Below are 17,702 nucleotides of genomic sequence, written 5' to 3'. Positions count from 1 at the left end.
GCTGGAGAAAAGGGGAGAACTGAGGGGGAAAGAGGAGAACTAAGGGATGAAAGGGGAGAATTGAGGAGAGAAAGAGGAGTATTGAGGGGGGGAAGGGGAGGATTGAGGTGTAAAAGAATAGACTGACCCCAAGCTACGGGGGATGAGAGACTCTTTTTTGTTACTGGTAGCCCCTAAAATCAAGGCAGAGCCCAGCAAAGCGCAGTCCAACCCCGCGTCTCGTCGTGCCTGGACTTCACAAAGACTTTGTTGCTGCTGTTGCAAAGGTTAAGCAGTTTTCCTACCGAAACCCCGAGTGTGGGCTGTGAAAGAACATGTTAATGAAGAAAATTTCCCCAGGGCTGCTCTTTTATTATCACCAAAGCCATCGAGTTTCAGTTTGAGTTATTTGTATTTATTTATAAAAACAAAGATGAAATAAGTAGAACGAAAACAAAACCCTCATCCTAATTTCTGAGCTAAACCTTATTTATTGAGACAAAGAATTTCCCACCCCCTCCACCAGCATGTTTTCCCCTTTGCTTTGAGAAAAAAAACCTGAGCTACCAGCATGCTTCATGCAAAATATATTTAAGGTTAAAAACCCAACCTGACTGCCCTCACTGGCTGCAAAAGGGAACATTTAGAAGCCACAGGGATGGTTCAGCTTCTCAGGGCAGGTGCAGATAGGGGCTACCTCACTGGGAGATGCTGGCAGTGCCTGACCCTTGGTTTTAGCCATGGTTTGGTGAAGGAGCATCTGATTGAAGAGATTACAAGCAACAACAACAAAAGCATTCATCTTTTCATGTGTTTTTGGTTCCCATCGCAAGAGAATGGCTTAAAAAAGACACACACCAAAAAAAGCCCTTCAGTGGTCTTGCAGACTTTAATGTGTTGTTTTTCTACCTATTTTATGTTGTTGGCTTTTGTTATCAGTCTCATCTGCAATTTGTGGCCGATTCTGTCATGCTTTAAGCAGACATCTTGTTCCCAAAACTGTTTGCAACCTTTCAGCAAAGGTACAGCCTCAAATATGGGCAGAGCAAAGCCACAGCACAACGAGAAAAGGGGCAGATTTAACCCCAAAATGATCCTTTGGCTGAATTGTAATCCTAAAGGCAGGGATGAACCCACGGGCAGCACCAAGCCAGCCCAAATCTATCTCCTTACCCCGCCTAAGCATATTCACTTCAATTTTAATTACTTGTGTTTCCCCATCCGGGGAGAAGCCAAACCCATCCCTACACGGTCTGTTGGATTTTTCCTGATCCTGAATAGCATTTTCCACCCTATGTTCCCAAGCATCAGCACAAAGCCACGCCAAACACCTCGTCTGAACCTCCTTTTCGATGGGTAGTATGGATTAAATCAGTTGCTCTGCTATTTACCACCGAAAATGAACACTGCCAATCTCACCCCTATTCAATATTAATAGTGAAAGCAAAAAAGCAAATTAATACCACAGAGTGAAGGCATTTTTGAAAATAAAATGAAAGTCATCCATGTCCCAGAAAGCAAAGCCTGATTGCAGCAGATTATTTTTAGCCACTGCCAGCCCTCGTGGACCAGTGAGGCTTAAATTTGGCTTTCTTTTGGGGGTGGTTAAACTGAAAGCAAAGACCCACGGCTGTCCCCCACCCTGGCTCAGCAGAGTTTACGACCGGGGTGATGCGATGCTCTCCTGGGTGGCCAGAGAGGGAGGTGATGCGCTGCATCCCTGGCAAACCCCTCAGCTTTGACATAACCAATTTTGGGGTTTTTCAAAGAATTAAGCCTCACAGTGGGGCAGCCCAGCTGGGGGAGGAATGAGGCATTGTGAAACCCAGCTCCTTTTCCTGAGGCTGCCACTGCCGTCAGCACCAGAGCCCAAAACCTGCCCGAAAAAAAGCTCAAACGGTTTCCCAAAGCAAAGGCGTTCAAGGGGCTCTCACCCCTTGCTGTGAGCTGGTCACAATTTTGGGGTCCCCAGCACAGGGCACAGCTACCAGCTGCCCCCCCCAGGAAGGGCTGCCTTCCTCCACTGGACCCTCGCAGCCCTAAGCCTCTGCTTCTCAGGATGCTTGAGGAGGGGCATCCCACCACCCTGTTAGCCCCCTAGCCAAACTGTTTCCCTATTTATGCCAGACGTAAATACTTTTCTTTCTTTCTCTTTTCCCTTTTTTTAGTGGCAGCAACAAAATATTTCTTTTAAAGTCAATCTCTCATGGCTCTCCCAATGCTCTCTCCACTTCCTGTGACAAAACAAAACATGCTTCGCTTGAAACTTACTCTTCCTCTATTTAGCACCAAGAAATAATGACCAAAAACACTCAAAAAACCCCCCGCACCATCCCTCCTTGTGGCCACTGCCCTCTTCCCATGTCTGAGTAGAGGATGGAGCTGGGCTGCCAAACTGAAACTGCATCAAGTCAGGCAAAAAAATCAGGTATCAAGGCACTGAATTAAAAATTTCGCCCACCAAGGGCTGGATGTTGAGCTGAAGGTGAATTTCCACTTCGCTATTTTTGTTCTGCTGCTGTTTAAGTTAAATGCTTCCCCCCTTCACCACCACCACCTCCACGTCATCATTTTAAAACTGGAGTCAAAAAAGCAGCTAAAATAGGCAGATTTTGACTCATCCCTTTCTCAGTGGCGTGATTAAACATGTCATCGGACGCTGCAGTATTTGCTACTTGGCAAGGGGAGCATTAACCCCACCAAAGAAAAGTCATTTTAATTTGACTGATGTAGAAAAACTGAAACAAGAGGAGTGCCTTGAAATTGGGCTTTTACAACCCAGGGGGGGAAAGTAGCACATTGGACAATTTCAACCACAAATTTACAGCATGTATAGGCAAAAGCACAGGGTTTTGCTGCTGTTTGAGCATCCTTTGAGCAGAGAGATGAGAGAAGATGGGAGGGAAAATTAATTTGAAGTTGATCTGATTTGCCTCCATCACAATTTTTGGCTTGGTCTGCTCCCACCTTTATAGAATCCCAGCATGGTGAGGGTTGGAAGGTATCTCCGGAGATCATTTAGTTCAATGTAAAGCAGGTTCACCCAGAGCAGGTTGCCCAGGATTGCAGTGTCAAGGCAGGTTTGGAATCTCTTCAGAGAAAGAGATTCCACAATGTCTCTGGGGAGCCAGTTCCAGTGCTCCAGAACTCTCACATGAAAAAACTTTATCCTTATATTCCGATGGAATCTTCTGGGTTCCAGTTTGTGCTTGTTGCCGCTTATCCCTTATTTGCTGAGCACCAGTGATAAGAGTCTGTCCCCATCCTGTTGCCCTTCACCCTTCAAATATTGATAAGAATTGATAATATCCCCTCTCAGTCTGCTCTTCTTCAGCCTAAATAGCCCCAGGTCTCTCAACCTCTCCTCTCTCAGAGACATGCTCCAGTCCCCTTACCCTCTTTGAAGCCTTTCATTGGACTCTCTCCATTAATTCATTGTCTGTCTTGAACTGGGAAGCCCAGAACTGGACACAGTACTCTAGATGCGGCATCACTTAGGGCAGAGTAGAGGGAGAGTCAAACCTCCTTCAACCTGCTGTCCACATTCCTTTTCACGTGCCCCTGGAGAGCACTGGCCTTCTTGAACGTGAAGGCACATTGCTGGCTCGTGGTCAACTTTTTATCCACTTGTACTCCCAGCTCCTTCCTTCTGCTTCCCAGCAGGTCAACCCCTAACCTGTACTGGGCATGGAGTAATTCATACCCAGGGGCTGGACCCTACATTTGCCCTTGTTGAACTTCATGAGGTCCCTCCCTCCACCCAACTCTCCAGCCTGTTCACATCTTGCTGAATGGCAGCACAACCTTCTGCTAGTACACCTTGGACGGAGATGGGGTTTACCTGAAGCTGTAAAATGGTCATCAGCTGAAAATGAAACTCACTTGGAAAATTATATGGGGACTTTTGAGTGGGTTTGGCAACTTGAGGATTAATCTGACAGAGAAATTTAAAATATTAAGAAATGAGCCCCAAGGAGGAATATCTGGGGCTGGTCACTGCTATGTGCTGGGTGAACCCTAAATGTGGAGAACAGAAAATAGATGTTTTCTGTGCCCTGCCCCCCAGTAAGGAGGGCCAAACAAGCAATCCCACCCCTACAGCAGTGGGATGACCAGGAGCATTGATTCTCTTTTGCCTGTATCCCAGCAGGTGCTCCTGACATCCCCAGCAAATCGCCTGGCTCAGCCTCTCGTCGTTGCCTGGGCCAGGAGATGCCAATCTTTTCATCAAAGCTCACTGAAAACAAAACTGAGAAGCAGCCTGTGGTTTGACAAGAATGTATTTACATAAAAATATAGACTTTAAAAAAACCCTTTGGGGATGGGGAGGGAAGGTTCTTGCGGGGTTTGTGACATTTAAGCAAGGCTCAGTGAGCATGGCAGCCTCACGTGTCACCTGTGACAAGCCCCATATGGGAGTCAAAGCTCCTTGTTGGGCTCAGCTTAAATTTAGAAAGGCTTTTTACTACGAGAAAGGCTTCTTGCTGTCTCCCCATGCCTTCCTCACCAGACAGATCAAGTCGGAGACATCAAGAGTAGCAAGGATTTAACTCTAGGCATGCATAAGATAAGGGGAGCTGCATATGCTTCCTTACATTCCAGTCCCAAGAAGCCAGACAGGGATTTTAAAAACCCTGAAAAAACACCAAAAAATAACCCAAAGCCGCATTTGTGGCTGCTCCCCACTGCTGGCCATGAGGCTTTGCTCTTTTACTTGGCACCTTGAAGAAACAAGTCAAATGCAAATGTGCTTGTATCTGTTTGCAAAGCTTGCATTTGTCTGCAATGCCTGTGTTTGTAAGCACCGAATTCTTTGTTTTCCAAACAAAAAAAGAGAGGGCGAGAAGAAGTTGCAAGATCCCAGCAAGGCAACCAAAGGGACCCTGCTGGTCCTTGACTTGCGGGGAGCCACTGGTGAGCACCCTGCCTGCGGGTTCTTTCAATGGGTTTATTCCCTCTTTTCTGAGTCATCTTGAGATTGCTCAACATCTCCAGCACACAGGCAGCAAGAACATGCTTTTAGAGTACAAATTGCAGAGTCAGGCCATGTAGCAGCAATTGTCAGGTGCACTTTGCTGTCTGCAGGCTCCGCACCCAGCAGGCACTGGAGTCCACTTGTGTCTCTGCAGCAACAGTGAGCCCCCACAAACCACACCGAGCTCAAGGAAATGTAAAACCAGCTTGGAAATGCTCCCACTAAGTGGCGCCTCTGAGGTCCTCGGACTGATGAGGTGTGCAGCGACAGCTTTGTGTTCAGCAGCATCCCTACCATACCTCCAGAATTGTTTCTGTAGCTCCAGCATCCCTTCTATGCCCACAGCATCCTTCCTGCATCCCCAAAATCCCTCCTGCACCTCTACCATCCTTGAAGCATCCCCAGCGATGGCCACGACCTGGCCCTGGTGGGTGATTGGGATGCCTGAACCTGAGGAACCTGGCCTGAAACATTCATTTATGCAAATAAATGGTCTATGGCAAACCCCTCCCAGCTGGGGTCAAACTGCAATCCATGGTTGAGCATCACCAAGAGGCAAGACCCCATGGATCCAAATGGAATATTGACTTGGCAAGTGTAAGGCCAGCACAGGCCAGCAAACATCCTGCAGTTCCATCTCTATTGCAAAGCCAAATCAATCTGGGCACCCTTTGGTTACCCACAATGAAGAAAGCACACTCAGAAAGACAAGAACCTTCTTGGCAGTCCCAGAAGGATGTGGGCATGAAAGGAGTGGGCAAGAGAGAAGACAAATATGTCCAAATTATACACAAAATGTGGGTCTGAGGAGTCCTGAAACATTACGTTTGTGGTGAATGGGGAAGAGTGACCAGCAGGTCAAGGGAGGGTCTCCTCCCTCTACTCTGCCCTAGTGATGCCACATCTGGATTAGTGACTCCGGGTCTGAGCTCCCCAGGTCAGGAGAGAAAGGGAACTACTAGAGTCCTGTGGAGGCTGCAAAGATGCTGAGGGTATTGAAACATCTCTCTCAGAGAGGAAGAGCTGAGACCTGGAGCTGTTTAGGCTGGAGAATAGCAAACTGAGAGGGGATCTTCTCAATACTCATCAATAACTAAAGGGCAGGGCTCAAGAGCATGTTGCCAGACTCTTTTCTGTGGTGCCCAGTGTGACCATTTGAGGCTGTGCCTTTAAGAACGGGACAGTGTTGGAACACTCTGGCTGAATGTTTTGGTATCAAACTGAAAACGGTCACATATTCTAAACGAATTTCACTGGCAGAATGCAACTTTAAGTTTTAGGGCAGTTGGAATTTTTCTGAGTTTCAGCCTGTTCTGCCGTTCCAGCCTGTTCTGCCTTTCCAGCCTGGCTGCTTCTCAGCAAACTAGCTGGAGCAGACCTTGAGATAAGCAAAACTAATGCCTGCATGTGCTTTTGAAGCCTAATAACATCTCTTTTCCTTAATAACTGCCTTTCTTTCTCTCTCTAACCCCTTTTTGGGAAAAAAGGGAGGTGGGGGGGGAGAGAGGGGATTACAGGGAGGGAAACCCTCCTCGAGGAGAGAATTTTGTTGTGTTATTTTTCTTTGCTGTATATTTCTGTATATATTTTGCAAATACTGTAAAAATTGTGTTATATATAACCTGCATTCCATATATGCTTGTAAATATAGCTTTGCTTCTCCGATTGAGTTTAGCTGTGGTTTCTTTCTCTGTGGGGGAGGGAGAGCTAGGCCCTCTCTCAACCTACCACACCCAGCAACAGGATAAAGACCGATGGACACAAACTGGAACCTGAACATGAGGAAAGAATTCTTTCCTGTGAGGGTTCTGGAGCATTGGACCAGGCTGCCTATACAGGTTCACAGAATCACAGAATGTTGGGGGTTGGAAGGGACCTTGAAAGATCATCCAGTCCTGCTCCCCTGCCAGAGCAGGACCATGCATCCAGTTGGGTTTTGAATGTCTCCAGTGAAGGAGACTCCACAACCTCTCTGGGCAGCCTGTTCCAGTGCTCCATGACGCTCACAGTGAAAAAGTTTTTCCTGATGTTTACACGGAATCTTCTGTGCTCCAGCTTGCACCCATTGCCCCTTGTCCTGTCTTTGGACATCATTGAGAAGAGCCTGGCTCTGTTCTCCCCTTCATGTATTTATAAACATAAATTAGGTCATTCTTCTCTTCGGCAATCTAGAGACCCAGCTCCCTCAACCTTTCCTCACAAGGCAGATGTTCCACTCCCTTAATCATCTTTGTGGCTCTGTCCCAGACTCTTTCAAGCAGTTCCCTGTCCTTGAACTGAGGGCCCCAGAACTGGACACAATATTCTCAATATGGCCTCTCTGGAGCAATTCCAAACCCACCTGGACATTGCAGTCCTCTGCCATGTGTTCTATGGACTAGGTGATCTCCAGAGTTCCTTTCCAACCCCCCCACCATGTGGGGAGTCTCTGATCATCTGCTAAGACAAAAGCTCAAGCATAGTGAAGGTTAACTAAGGAGGATGGATGGATGGATGGGTGGATGGATACATTGATGGATACCTCAGAAGGAGCTACTTCATCTCACGAGAGTGCCCAGTGAGCTGGTGGCACCTTGTCCCTATCGTCTTCCTTCTTACATGAGACATTCCATCTCTAGCTGTTTCTATATGGGACCACATTGGGTGGGAGACTCATGGGTTTGAATCTGGTTGTACCAGCCATGGTGGTGAAGGTGAGGGTCATCCCAAGCTGGTGGGAGCTGGGCATTGGGTAGGACCTCATGAGGTTTGTTGGGGGTGCCAGGAGGGAACTGCACTGCCCAGACAGGGAGCAGAAGATTCATCCTTCTGCTGCAGTGGGAAAAGGTGAAATAATCACAGAATGTCTCAGGTTGGAAGGGACCTCAGAGATCATCTACTCCAACCCTGCTGCCATGGGTAGGGAGGCCTCTCAACTAGACTTGGTTGCCCAAGGCCTCATCCAGAATAGAATAGAAATAGAAGTAGAGCAGAATAGAATAGAATAGAGTAGAGTAGAGTAGAGTAGAGTAGAGTAGAATAGAATAGAATAGAGTAGAATAGAGTAGAATAGAATAGAATAGAGTAGAATAGAATTAACCAGGCTGGAAAAGACCTTTGAGATCATCAAGTCCAACCTATCATAAAGATACATTGAAAGCATCAACAAATATTTCAGTTGTTCAAAATTATGAATATGTTGTCAGTATCAAAGATATTTTGAATGTTTACAGTGCTTTAAATATTTTAAATATTAAGAATAGAGTAGAATAGAATAGGAGTAGAATAGAGTAGAGTAGAATAGAATAGAATAGAATAGGAGTAGAGTAGAGTAGAGTAGAGTAGAGTAGAGTAGAGTAGAGAAGAGAAGAGAAGAGAAGAGAAGAGAAGAGAAGAGAAGAGAAGAGAAGAGAAGAGAAGAGAAGAGAAGAGAAGAGAAGAGAAGAGAAGAGAAGAGAAGAGAATAGAATTAACCAGGTTGGAAAAGACCTTTGAGATCATCGAGTCCAACCTATCATAAAGATACATTGAAAGCATCAACAAATATTTCAGTTGTTCAAAATTATGAACATGTTGTCAGTATCAAAGATATTTTGAATGTTTACAGTGCTTTAAATATTTTAAATATTAAGAGTAGAATAGAATAGAATAGAATAGAATAGAATAGAATAGAATAGGAGTAGAGTACAATAGGAATAGAATAGAAGTAGAATAGAGTAGAATAGAATAGAATAGAATAGAAATAGAATATAATAGGAATAGAATAGAGTAGAGTAGAATAGAATAGAATTAACCAGTTTGGAAAAGATCTTTGAGATCATCAAGTCCAACCTATCATAAAGATACATTGAAAGCATCAACAAATATTTCAGTTGTTCAAAATTATGAAAATGCTGTCAGTATCAAAGATATTTTGAATGTTTACAGTGCTTTAAATATTTTAAATATTAAGAATGGAATAGAATAGAGTAGAATAGAGTAGAATAGAATAGAGTGGAATAGAATAGAGTAGAGTAGAATAGAGTAGAATAGAAGTAGAATAGAGTAGAGTAGAATAGAATAGAATAGAATAGAATAGAAGTAGAATAGAATTAACCAGGTTGGAAAAGACCTTTGAGATCATTAAGTCTAACCTATCATAAAGATACATTGAAAGCATCAACAAATATTTCAGTTGTTCAAAATTATGAACATGTTGTCAGTATCAAAGATATTTTGAATGTTTACAGTGCTTTAAATATTTTAAATACTAAGAATGGAATAGCGTAGAGTAGAGTAGAGTAGAATAGAATAGAGTAGAATAGGAGTAGAACAGAATAGAATAGAATTAACCAGGTTGGAAAAGACCTTGGAGATCATCAAGTCCAACCTATCATAAAGATACATTGAAAGCATCAACAAATATTTCAGTTGTTCAAAATTATGAATATGCTGTCAGTATCAAAGATATTTTGAATGTTTACAGTGCTTTAAATATTTTAAATATTAAGAATGGAATAGAATAGAGTAGAGTAGAATAGAGTAGAGTAGAATAGAATAGAATAGAATAGAATAGAATAGAATAGAATAGAATAGAATAGAATAGAATAGAAATAGAAGTGGAGTAGAATAGAGTAGAATAGAATAGAATAGAAATAGAATAGATGTAGAGTAGAATAGAATAGAAAAGAAATAGAAGTAGAGTAGAATAGAGTAGAGTAGAATAGAAATAGAATAGAAGTAGAGTAGAATAGAATAGAAGTAGAGTAGAATAGAGTAGAGTAGAATAGAGTAGAATAGAATAGAGTAGAATAGAATTAACCAGGTTGGAAAAGACCTTTGAGATCATCAAGTCTAACCTATCATAAAGATACATTGAAAGCATCAACAAATATTTCAGTTGTTCAAAATTATGAACATGTTGTCAGTATCAAAGATATTTTGAATGTTTACAGTGCTTTAAATATTTTAAATATTAAGAATAGAGTAGAATAGAATAGGAGTAGAATAGAGTAGAGTAGAATAGAATAGAATTAGAGTAGAGTAGAGTAGAGTAGAGTAGAGTAGAGTAGAGTAGAGTAGAGTAGAGTAGAGTAGAGTAGAGTAGAGTAGAAGAGAAGAGAAGAGAAGAGAAGAGAAGAGAAGAGAAGAGAAGAGAAGAGAAGAGAAGAGAAGAGAAGAGAAGAGAAGAGAAGAGAAGAGAAGAGAAGAGAAGAGAAGAGAAGAGAAGAGAAGAGAAGAGAAGAGAAGAGAAGAGAAGAGAAGAGAAGAGAAGAGAAGAGAAGAGAAGAGAAGAGAAGAGAAGAGAATTAACCAGGTTGGAAAAGACCTTTGAGATCATCGAGTCCAACCTATCATAAAGATACATTGAAAGCATCAACAAATATTTCAGTTGTTCAAAATTATGAATATGTTGTCAGTATCAAAGATATTTTGTATGTTTACAGTGCTTTAAATACTTTAAATATTAAGAATAGAGTAGAATAGAATAGAGTAGAATAGAATAGAGTAGAATAGAATAAATAGAATAGAATAGAAGTAGAATTAAGGTAGGAAAAGACCTTTGAGCTCATCGAGTCCAACCTATCATAAAGATACATTGAAAGCATCAACAAACATTTCAAATGTTCAAAATTATGAAAATGTTGAAAATATTAAAAGCAGTGAACATATGTTGAAAATGTTGAAAACATTAAATGCTGAAAAACGTTGGAAATATCGATAATTATTGTAAATATTTTAAATGTAGAAAATGTTGACATTAAGGACAACATGGAAAATATTAAAAATATGTCGAAAATGATAAAATATGGGGGGAGGGGAAAGTATTTTGTATGTCAGAAATGATGGAAACGTTGAGAAGAGTAAAAATAATTAGAACCATTTGAAATTATGAAAGATGTTGAAATACTGAGGATGTCGATGCTGTTCAGTGGTTGTGGAGGAGTCGCTGGTGCGCGGCTGAGCTGCTGCGCAGAGAGCACTGCCCGGGCGCGGAGCAGCGCGGAGCATCCCCGCCCCGGCCAGCGCGGACATTTCCTTCCTACCGACCCCCCCTGCAGCCCTCGCCGGGAACTGCCCCGAGCAGAGCGGGCTGGAAAAGGGGAAATGTCCGACAAACACACCTCAAAACCCCCCCAGAAGAACCCACAATGCCTTTCCCCTCCCCCGGCCCTTTTTATGTTTTCCTTCTATCAAAATTACCGGCGTTTTATTTATAAAAGTTTTTCTTTTTTTATTCCTTTTGCGTTGTCCAAATAATTTTCCCTCTATCGAAACAATCCCTTTCCTTTATCCAATTAATACTTCTTTCCTTTATGATTTTTTTTTCTTTCTAAAAATGTCCTTCCCTACCTTGTACAAATAATTCCTTTCCCCCCCCGTTAAAATGTTTATATTCCTTTTTTTAAATCAAAATATTTTTCCCTTTGCCAAAGTTATCCTTTCATCTTGCTCTCTTAAAATAATCCTTTCCCCCTCCTTTATCAAAATAACATTTTTTCCTGTCAAAATTGCCCTTTTCTTTTTTTCTTTTTCTTTGCCAATTATATTTTTCCCCTGTTAAAACACTCTTTTCCTTTCCCTTTGTCCAAATAATACTTTTGTCCTTTATCAAAGTGATCCTTAATCGCCTATTTTTTCATATCATTTTTTTAATTGCCCAAATAACTTTTTTTCCCCCCCTTTATCACAATAATCCTTTTTTTCTTTCAATTGTCAAATTTTTAAACAGATTGAATTTATTTTTACTTAACCCCCTACCTGGCTCCATTTCCAATTTCTAGGGCCATACGCCACTTCCAGGCAGAAAACCCACCCGATCGTTTTAATTAATGACAATATTATTGCAGAGGTTGCTCCATAAGCCAGGACTAATGAAGTTAAACTTTAACTAGAACTAATTAAAACCATCTCACATCTACGCTGCTGCTGCTGCCCATTTTCCCTGCACACCAATGCTACCCAAAGCCCCTTATTTTAAGATCCTTTGCAGGAAAAAATAGAGGAGCTGCAAGGTACTGAAGGGGGAAAAAAAAAAAGATAAATTGAAGAAAAAGTTAAAAATGGAGACACGAAAGAAAAAAAATTTCAAACCTGACAGCTTGGTTACAGAGAGGAAAATGCACCTGAAAAGGATTCTTTGCATTCCCCCACCATTAATAAGCAGATACAGATCAGAAAATATTTCTGTCAGAATATATATAAATACATATATATATGAAAAAACAGTCAGAATAATCCAGATATTGATCAGAAACTAGAGGGTATCATTCAGACATTGATCAGAAAACAGAGGGAACAATACAGATATTGATTGTAAACTGGAATACTCTAGGTGTCAGCCAGAAACTGTAGAGAACAGTTCAGATATTGATGAGGTAATCAAGGGAATAATCCAGACATTGATCAGAAAACTATGAGAATAATCCAGGTGTTGATGAGAAAATGAACGGGATAACCCAGGTACTGATCAGAGAATGGAATAATCCATGGATGGACAGTCATGGGTCAGAAAGTGCAGAAGAGCTTTGCTGAAACAGGTGCTGTACTTTGAAAGTGGTTTATTTTTGCTGGGACCCACGCTATTAATACAAGCCAGTATGACTCAGAAGTCCTGATTGTTATGACCACCAGCTTTCTGCTGCCCACTGCAGGGACTGACGTTGCCGCGAACGTGGATTTTATTACATTTAAGAACAAATCCTCTGAACATGGACAAAATTATTGATGTCCCTGGGTACCAGACCATCAAATCTTCCTGTCTATGTGGCTGATAAACATGAGCCTGCCCTGGGAAGGGCAACCTGGTGTCAGGGGTGAGCAGCTGGATGAGCAGTGGGGCTGCAGCCACCCTCTTGTCTGCCAGCCACCCTGCAGGCGGGAGCTCTGCTGGGGACGCACTAAAAGATTCCCCACCTGCGGCAAGCAATGGTTTCGGTTTTGAGGCACGACGAACGGCATGGTGAGACAACTTTACTGATGCTGTGCCATAGGGTGGCAGGGGAGGGGATGGGCAGACAGCTGCCATCCCAGGGGTGCACAGCGGCACATGGTGGGGATGGACAGTGATACATGCCGAGGATGTATGGTGCCACATTGGGGATGGATGGTGACATATGCCAGGGAAGCATGGTAGCAAAGGCTGGGGCTGGATGGTGGCACATGTCAGGGATGGGTGGTGGAACATCAAGGACAGATAGTAGCACGTTGAAGATGGATGGTAGCATGTGCCAGGCACATGCTGGAGATGGCTGATGGCTTGCTGGGGTTAGATGGTGGCACACCGGAGATGCATGGTGCCTGGGGTGGGCAGGGAGGCAGCCTAGTTGGGCTTCACCTCAGGACTGTGTTTTTATTAATTTCCTGTAAGATGAAATTCCCAGGAAATGCTGAGTTTGGATACTTGGCATTAACAGCCTATGCCCAGCTCTGGGGCTGTGACATGACTCAGGCAGTAGAGAGCCCAGCCAGAGCCACCCCCCCACATTGCCACCCACTGCCAGCCCCAAGTTGAGGGGTGGGGCAGCCAAAAGCCAGATGGACCATATTAACCCTCTTTGTCAGCACAAGGCAACCGCCCATTTGGGCTTCAAAGATGATTTTGTGGTTGATTTACAGATGCCATGACAAACAGGTGTCTTGGTTCAAAAAGCATTTCATGGGGACACCCGGGTGTTTCTGAGTGGGAGAAAACTGGGTCTGCCCAAGGGCCACAAAAATGGGCACCCCATTGCACCATGTGGCCACCCTGAGCCTGGCAGCACCCACAACAGGTGCTCCTGCACAGAAGGATGAGCAGAGTGGACAGAGTCAAAAGTTGGTGCTTGGGTAAAATGCTGCATCCCTGCACACCCCCATGCACAGTGCCAGCACTGCCAACACCACCACTGCCATAACCAGCACCATCAGGACAATAACACCAGAACTACCAGCACCAGCACTAGCAGCACACTAACACCAGCACTACCAGCACCAGCACACTAACACCAGCACTACTGGCACCAGTACACTAACACCAGCACTACCAGCACCAGTACACTAACACCAGCACTACCAGCACACTAACATCAGCACTACCAGTGCACTAACACTGGCACTACCATCTCCAGCATCACCACCAACACTAGCAGCAGCATAAAACCCACCAGTACCTCAGCAGCACCACCAGTACTAGCCCTGGCAGAAGTGGCAGCAGCACCATTACCATAACAAATACCACCAACTGCAACGCCAGCACCACCAGCAACTACCATTACCATAGCCAACACCACCAGTACTATCAACCGCGACTGCAGCACCAGCACCATCAGTACCACCATGAGTACCACCACCAGCATCAGCAGCAGGAGGAGAGATAACAGCAGAAAGGGAAGAGCACCCAGGTTGCTTCTGTCCCCTCTCTGGCAGCAGCAGTGCTCGCTGCTGACTCATTTTTGGCTGTCGAGCCCACGCGACCACAGCACCTCCACCCCACCGCGGGGTTTTTCATTTCTTCTTCTTCACTGAACAGGCACTGAGTTCCCAAAACCCCTCATCACATGACCTGTGAGACAGCAGCCTCACTTTCATTTACTGGAACCCCACAGCCTCCCTAAAAACACATGGGCCCAGCAGACCCACCCAGGAGGCTCTCAGAGGTTTCCAGGGTCCTGGTGGCACCCACAGCCCTCTTCCTGGTCCCAGGGCTTAGACCAAGCACCCAGGACATTGAAGGTAAGGAGCTTCTACTCAGGTGGGTTCCCCATCCAAATGGCCATCCCCAGCTTGGTGCCTTGTGGGATGCACTGGATACCCCAAACCATACATCCTGAAGCCATGCCATCCATCCCACGGAGACACTCACCTGGGCTGTGTGTTCTTCCCTGCATCCTCCTGATCCATCAACTGCAGTGGGGAGAGAAAACATCTCATTTCAGTATGGTTACATGGGAACAGGTCAGAAACCCCCCACAGTGCTCACTGGAGCAGATGTCATTTATTTCCCATCATTAAGCAATGACTGAAATAATTAGGAAGGGGAAAAGTACCCAACCCTCCCCTCAGCGCTTGTTCCCGGTGGGACTGCTGTGCTCTTACTGACTCACCCGTGGCAGCCTCTTCCATTGCCTTGGGGGAAATAGTTTGGGTTTGTTGTTTTGTTTTGTTTCAGCTATCCTGCTTGGAATCCTCCTCTGCTTCTTGTGGTGCAGTGAAGGGCCCGGGAATCACCTATGGAGGAATGAAAGCTTCATTAGCAGGAATGAGAATGTCAGACTGGAGAAGGGTCCCACACATGGATGTTTTGCCTTCTCATCTCCAGGTTTATACTGGTGTGATTTTGTGCTGCAGGCTGGAAATCAGCTGCTGGCAGTGCATGCTTGGGGTAGGATGCTCAATCTCAGGGGCTTTGCCCCAGGGATTCATCAGGACAAAGGTTTATGATCAGCTTCTCTGGGGAAACTCCACAACCGAGACCTGCATAGTTTCTTGTTGGATACCATTAATGCTTAAATATTGTGTATTAATGAAAATAATAGGGGGAATGTTGAGGGAGCAGAGGAAAGATGCCAAAGCTCCTCTGTCCTCAGGCTGCAAGAGTGGCCCACACCAAGTAAAGGACATGAGTCCTTAGGAGCGATAAAATTCCATTAGCCAGGGCAAACTGGAGCACTTCAAGCCCAAAGTCTCTATCCTGCTGCCCAGGGTACCAGCATCCCCCCTCAGCACAGCGCTCCCCATTGCCCTGATGCAGTCGTATCCTCCTGGAGCAAACCTCACATCCACCAATTTCAGACAGCAGCACTGGAAGCAGAACCCCTGGAACCTCTGGACCATAAAAACCCATGTGACATCCTACCTGCTTCTTCTCATCGTAGCTCTCAGCCCAGGACGTGCCGCTGGGTTTATATGTCCCTGTCACCCCCACACTGAGATGTGGGGAAGGGAGATTTTCCCACGAGTGCTCCTGCTTCCCCTGAAGCAGCTGGATACACCCATCAGGAAAGGCTCAGGGGTTTTTTCCCATAGGAAAGAGCCTTTGCTGGAAAAGGTCGTTTCCCAGGGCTTGCAGCCAAACCCACAGTGATAGAGTGGATGACATGCAGTCACAAAAATCTGCTGTCCCAGGGGGTGTTGGCCGGCTCTGCTGCAGGCCCCCCAACCCTCCAGGCAATGCATCCCCTAGCTTTTGGGCATCTGGATACTCTTCCAGCCTGTCTGCTGGGAAGTGTTCCCCCATTTCCATGACCTAGGCTAAAAAAAGCCATAAGCTCCCTGCAAACCTCACAGGAAAGGGTGTCAGCTGCCGTGTGAACGATGGAAACTGTTCCTGTAGCTCTGCAAGTGCCCATCCAAGATGCTCACCAGCTCAAAGCCCTTTCCCATCCCAGCTAAGGGAACCCTTCCCTCTCTCCCACTGCAGGATGGTGGCTGACCCCCTGCTTGTGTCCTCCACCTTGTTTTTTCAGACCCCAATTCTATTTTGTGTGATTTTGGCACATCCAGGAGTATGATTCTCAAGAGTTTCAAGAAAATGAACTGACCTGAAGATGGTTTACTGGCAGGTTTGTGCTCCCTGATTCAGCTGGAGTTCAGAGATGAGTCAGGCAGTGGCAAACAGTCTGGCGGGGGTGTGCGGGGGCTGCATTAATCAGCTTCTTGCAATCTCAGGCTATTTAAAAACAGGCTTGCGCCACACCGGTGCCTTGGCTCTGGCAACGTCTGCCAATGCTGGGTGCCCCATGCCATGGTTTGTGGGGGCTCTGGCTGAGCAGTTCAGGGAGCAACCATGATGGTCCTTGGTGGCTCCAGACAGCACATGCCCACTGCTTAGCAGTAGCTTTAGCCCCTCCAGCACCATCACCGTCACCACCACTATCTCCCCTAACTCAGCTTCTTTTGGTGGCTTCAAGCAGCAGACTGAATCTGCTGCTTGCTCACCAGGCTTGCTTGAGGAAGCCTGGGCTTATCGGATGAGCATGAGGGGAAAACACCAAAACACCGTCCCCTTCGTGCTTTCATCTGTGGCTTTCAACCATTTCTCATCTGAGAAGCAAAAGTCACCCACACCAAGCTGTGGGCAGCCGCTCCCTCACAGCAACAGCCCGTGGAAGGGGCTGGCTGCAGTGACAATTCTCATTGCAGTGGGAACCTGAGAGTTAATTAGATATTGCCCTGTGGTGTTTTGAATGGCTCCATCCCTGCAGACCCCACGTTAATTTCACATTAAATTCATCGGCACTAAAGCACTGATGCTCCAAGTTTGCAGTAGGGACCTTCGGCTTTCCCCTTCCCTGAGCCGCCAGCAGGCAGAGAAGGAAGCAGGGTGAGAAAATGGCACAGAAGTCCTTCTCCTTAATTATTTCAGTATGTGGCTATGGGAGCCCAGCATTGGAAGCAGGGTGTTGCTTCATGGCCAACTTGGCCAGGACTTGAGGGATAACAAGCCCCTAAATGAACCCAGGAGCTGTGAGTATCCAGAGGCATTGCTATGGTCCCCAGTGTCTGGATATTGCTCCAAAAATCGAGCAGATGGGGTGGTCTTCTTTATCCAGCACTCCCTAAGGACATCCCTGGAAGTTGCCTCTTTGTCAGTGGGAAATGTCCTACCTGGAGAGACAGTGCAAGAAATCATCCCATGGCAGGAGGAGGAGGGCTGGCACATGCATGTGTGATCTGAAAACACTCATCCTGCTCCCCTCCCACCTCTTTCCTTCCCAATACTGCATTGAGAATGGAAAATGCGCTGGCAGTCATTAGCGTGTCCCTGGAAGAAGTGCATTTGCTGGCCAAACTTCAAACCCCAGTTCAC

Source organism: Dryobates pubescens, chromosome 3, assembly GCF_014839835.1.
Source record: "Dryobates pubescens isolate bDryPub1 chromosome 3, bDryPub1.pri, whole genome shotgun sequence".
NCBI lineage: Eukaryota > Metazoa > Chordata > Aves > Piciformes > Picidae > Dryobates > Dryobates pubescens.
Note: the sequence above shows the minus strand (reverse complement) of the source record.